At 35.3% G+C, this 5,743-nt stretch overlaps 1 pseudogene; it reads right to left on the bottom strand.

The window, feature by feature from the left end:
* Positions 1-684: 684 nt before the first annotated feature.
* On the bottom strand, positions 685-1,351 carry LOC134370980 (calcyclin-binding protein-like; annotated as a pseudogene).
* Positions 1,352-5,743: the final 4,392 nt, after the last annotated feature.

The raw sequence follows: 5,743 nt of genomic DNA, 5'->3' as shown, positions 1-5,743 counted from the left end.
AATAGATTTCAAATAGGTTTTCAAATTAACTATTTTTGCTTTATGGTTATTACTTTTGTAAACCATCTGACCCATGGCAAAACTTACTACATGATACTATACAAAGATGCTTGTCTATTCTTTAAGTTTAGTTTTAGTTTCAATTCCACATTCATAAACAAAGATATTTAAATCAAGGTAGAAACACTTATGATTGGATTATTAGTGCGTGGTAATGCATGGTCTATGCACTGCTTAAGCTGGCAATAAGGGATCAACCACTCCACTAACAACCTTCAAGCACAGGTACAAATTTGCATTTTATGCAAAAATTCAAGTTTTACTCTGACTTATTCTTACATTGGTGGGAACTGGGGTCAGTAACTTAAAGGCAAACAAATACTTCTGTTTTCCCTTAACTAAACAAAATACATACAACGTAGCATTTTCATTAGGTAAGACTTCCCTTTTACATTTCACATCAGAATGCAGTATAACCCTTTCTTGAACAAAATGAGCAGGGTATTATTGAAACCATCTTTGGAGGAAGTATTTAATAAGCATATTTTATTTAAATAAATCCTCCAGTAGGAAATCACAGATTCACTGCCTTTATTTAGAAGAAGGCATGTAAGCAGTTATCTGTCAGATTAATAGGTGCAGCTCACCAACGTTCCCTTATTGGAAACACCAGTATTTCCACATCACAGTTCCCAAAATGACTTTAAAATCTCAAAATTCTGTGTCTCCTCTGGCTTGCTTCTCTCTTGATTCCACCCACTATCTCCATCTTCATAAATTTTCTTTAGAACATTCATCAGTCCCTCACTAGAATCTGTTTCAGTGTTGTAGGAGGGCTTTCCTTTCTCTTTATACTCTTTTTCAACCTGAGTCAGGTAGTCCCACCATGTGTTTTCTGCTTTTTTTCTACATAAGGTAATAATTGTAACAGTCTTGACTTTTTAAAACTGCCTTCCACAGAGACAGGTTTCAAAAGATTGTTCACAATCATAGAGTAACTCTTCCCATTTAGATTCGTAACCAAAAGATCAAATGACCTCTCTGTGAAATGTACCTGCACATTCTCAGTGGGAACTTGATGAATTCCAGTTAAGGTTATGTAGATTTTCACAAATTTATCTGACTGATCCCATCCATAATTACTGTTGTTCACTGTATATCCTGTTGTAATGGGAACAACCACAGCAGCTGGCTTTTCACTGTCAAGAAGTTCTGCTTTCCTCTGAGATTTCTGTTGCATCTTGTTCTTAATTCCTGTCTCAATCTTGGATTTTTCAGCTGTAAGGGCATCACGTGCTCTTTTCCTAGTGGCCTTTTCCAGCAACACCTTTACCTCTTCCAGATCTTTCTGTAGCTGGGTTTGGATTCCATGTGAGTGTGCCTGTTGACCGTCGGAGGAAACGTGGTAGAATGACTTTTCTTGGGACCATATTCCCCCCCCCTCTCCTATTGCTAGCAGTCCTGCTCAGTAAAACCCCAGAGAAACCCACTTTTCAAATCATTTGAGTCTTTGGCAGCCTCAATGTCTGCAACACAGTTGTAAAAACATAAACAGTTGCCCCTGAGAGGTCAAATATCCCTCACTCAGCTTTATAGATCGCCCAAGGTAGCGATTAGAATCAGCATGTTAGAAAAGGAAAAAAGCTGCTGGAGAAATGCGGGCTGACCATTATCGCAGTAAATCACAAGTAAGGTACAAAAACAGACTTGTTTAGGGAGCTTTAAAACTCAATGCCCAGAACTGACTCTAACTCTTCTTTTAACAAAGAGACCACTATTTATTATTTCAACATCTCAATTGACGTTATTCTCCAATTTCAGAGAGATATTGCTAAATCACTTGTTATATTTGAACAAAATGTGAACTAAGTGGTATAGGTAGTTTCTCGCATAAAAGAATGATTCATTTATACCATTGGTCAGAATGTATAAATCAACCATGAGCTGTGAGCCGAGTCCAGCCAGCTCCAAGCAATCTGACTCTCCCTCTGACCATTCCTGCACTGAGAGGGACAGGGAGACCTCCTAAAATACAAGAAGAGAGCAAAAGAGTATAAAGATTGGGGCATAACTCTAAAGGCTTCAGAACTAGGTATTTGTCATTCCCCTGCTCAAAGCCTTCCATTCGATTCCTGTACCATTTAGAAAGTAATTTCCATCCCTTTGTAAATTAGACCTTCCTAGGAGTCCATTCTAACCATGCTTGCCTTCTTGGCTTTCTTCACACAGAAAATCTCTAAATTTAGACCCTCCCCAGTACGTTGCTCTTGCCCTTATCATGCCTGGAAGGCTCTTCCCTCAGATCCTTCTATGATTCTCATTTAATTCATGCTCCTACTCAGACATTGCTTTCTCAGAGAAGCCTTCTGTGATCCTCTTCTCTAAAGTAGTCTCGCACCCTAGCAACTGTCACTTTCTACCACCTATTGCTTGACCTACCTTTAAATGAGTCAAAATGATTATCATTCCTTATTATTGTATTTAGTATACAGTTGTCGTTTGCCTGACCTTGACTTGGAATATAAATCTAGGTCAGGGGATCCCATTGATGCTGTATTCCAGGCACCAAACACAGTGTCTGGCACATAATACATATTTAGTAATACTTTTGAATTAACTAACAGTTTAGGGATATGTTAAAAAAGTATGAGAGAACGTTTGTTTCTCCATTTACTTTATTGCCTGCTTGTATGTAAAAGTAAACTACTTTAAATTTCATATGCTATGAGATGTGGCTCCTTTCTGAAATTTTCATTTGTTTACAATATATTATTTTTTTGGAGAATAGACAAAATTATCAATTATTACCATATTGCCATCTTGCTCTGGATATGATTTCCTGGTAAGAAATCAGTTCTAGAGAAAAGGTGCTATAATTTCCCCAACTGCTTCTTGATAGTTTTACACAATTGAAATGTTGAAATGACAGACAGGAATAATTGCTATGCAAATGTAGATAAAAAATCTAAACTACAAATAATCTTTGATGAAAATGGAGTGTCTGTAAACAATAACCTGACATACCAGTTATCGACATAGCAAATCTTTAAATTGCTCTTTTTAGGTACAGCAGCTACTTACTTATCATAATCAACCTGTCAAGTGATATTAGGCTTAAGACACACTGCTAGGCACTGTTCAAATAATAAAGGATCTGAAGGGCTTGCAGTTAAATGGTGAAGATAAAACATATATTAAGATATTGAAAATTTAGATATTTCAGATAATATATGATAAATGGAAAACAAACTACAGTGGGTTCAGGTAACAGAAAATCACTGTAGACTCAGATGGTTAAACAGAAGTAAAATAAGAAGTAGAGTAGAAATGTAACTGTGATTTCAGGAACTAGATGAAAGAAGAGAAATTCAATGAAGAAAAAGGGTAGGGAAGATTGTGCACAGCAATTTGGACATCAGCAAGTATGCAGAGCCCTTTAACAAAAGGGAGGGTTTCTGCACCATAAAGAGAAGAATGTTTTGCGACATTGCTGAAGTGGCCAGTATAAGGTTTAGGCATCAGAAAAAACTTTTCTAAAATGCCCTAAAAGTGAAAATATGTCATATTTAATTTTGGATGGCAAGAAATAAATTTCTTTGTATTTTTTTTCTATAAAATTAAGCTTATTTGGATAGTTTTCTTAGCATTTGATTATATATTTGTCACTTCTGACAGAGAATTTTTCTTCCTTAATAATAACATTTAATATGTTTAAAGGAAATGGTGGTGCTTTCCTTATCATAAAATTTTCAGGCAAAACTATCTTAATAAAACATCTAAAAGCTTTGTAAGCCAGTTTCTATTAATAATAAAGTTAGAACAAATATTTTAAAAATCCCATAATAAATATAAAAATGTTTTTAAAAAGTTTTTCTAAAACTAATGTGTCTTCAACAAGGAGAACACAAATCTTCCCTGAGGTGTAAAATATTCTTGGCATGTCATGCTTCGTGCAAGTTTGAGACCTACTATGGCTCTGACATCAAACACAATGGCATTCTGGAGGCAGAATTCTGTTATCCTTATTACCAGCATCAGTCAAGGTGAAATTTAATCCCATGACTGGACACAGGACAAAGATTTGGGCACTATTCCTAAAAACCTAAGGGTTTAGTTGCCACACTTTGCTGGATATACATAAGAAGCTCACGCAGATTGGGGCACAACTCTAAAGTATTTGATTCAAACCCTATAACCTCAATACATTGAATTTTCTGAATGAGAGTTTGTTTTCTAATTCATAATGTTAGTAAACAGACAACTCTTGTCTTCTTACACAAAATGAAAAACAATCTGACATCCAGAAAACTAATTAGCAAGATGCTGAGACTGGGCTTCCTGATTGGAACAGAGCTGACCTCTTTTAGAACGTGTTCTCTTAATAAGAATGCTTGCCATACCTGGATTATAGTTTAAACTGGAAAATGCACTCCATGTATTACATTGTTTGCTGAAATATTTTAAAGAAAATTACAGGTATCAGTATAAAAGATTGTATCTATTTTCTAGAGTAAGCTCTATAGCCTGTACTTACAGTTTCATATGAGATGGTGATAATTATTCCAGCAAATTATGTGCGTGTAGTTCTAGATGAAAACACTAAAGTGGCTAAGGCAGTCCCATCCTCTCTTTGGAAAGTGCTTGTAGTTTAGAATAAAGGTTAAGCATTTTACGAATCAATATATTACAAAGTTATGTGGGAACAGAGATTTGGGAATTTAGAAATTAAGATGACTTCTATATGGAGTCAATCGACAAACAGCTTCATGGAATAGTGAAATTTTGCTGTACTTGGAAGAAAGAGCAGACAAAGGTGAGGAGTGAAAAGGATTTTTATTTTTATTTATTTATTTATTTTTACACAGAGAGAACAGAGAGAATTACTTTGTCAAAAACATGAAGTGTGAAAACAGTATGTTATAGTATAAAGGAGGAATAATATACTAGTAAACCTATGACCTATTATAGCAGTCTTAAGTGTCAGATTTAAAAAAAAATCACTAAACTTAATAAGAAATGGGAGGTTATTAATACCATTTAGAGAAAAAATATAATCTAGAGTATGCTTTTGGAAAATTAATCTGCAAGAAAACTGGAGATTAGAATGGATGCAAAGAATGGAGTCAAGGAGAATAGCTCATGCAAATATTCCTGAGTGCCCATGTGCTATATTCTAGGCACAATGACAGGAAGGGAGAAAGACTTAAACCCCTATGCAGTTTATAGTGGGGAAAACAGTCAAAAGTCAGCCACAAAAATAATTTTAAATGTATATATTTTTAAAATTATAGTTATCATTAATACCCCTAAATACTAAAAAGGGTAATAATCTGGGACAGATGCTTGTTTGGGGGATGTGTCTTAGTTTGCTCAAGTTGCTATAACAAAAAAAAAAAAAAAAAAAAAAAAACCTCAAAAAACATAGACTGGCATATAAACAACTGACATTTATTTCTCACGGTTCTGGAGGCTGGGAAGTTTAAGATCAAGGTGCTGGTGTCTGATAAGGGCTTACTTCCTTGTTCATGGTCAGTCGTCTTCTTGCTGTAACCTCACATGGTGGAAGGGGCAAAGGAGCTCTCTGGGGCTTCTTTATTCTCTTAGCAGAAAGAACTAAAAATACAAATAGATAAAACAATGGCTCTTAAGTTATTGTACATGATGCAATTAGGACAATGATCACTAAGAGTGCTGGAAGTGGGGATGACGGAGAGCAGGTAAGGTGAACCTTATCATTGCCCCA

The sequence above is a fragment of the Cynocephalus volans genome, chromosome 2 (genome assembly GCF_027409185.1).
Source record: "Cynocephalus volans isolate mCynVol1 chromosome 2, mCynVol1.pri, whole genome shotgun sequence".
Classification (NCBI taxonomy): domain Eukaryota; kingdom Metazoa; phylum Chordata; class Mammalia; order Dermoptera; family Cynocephalidae; genus Cynocephalus; species Cynocephalus volans.
Note: the sequence above shows the minus strand (reverse complement) of the source record. Positions and strands in the feature narration are given on the sequence as shown.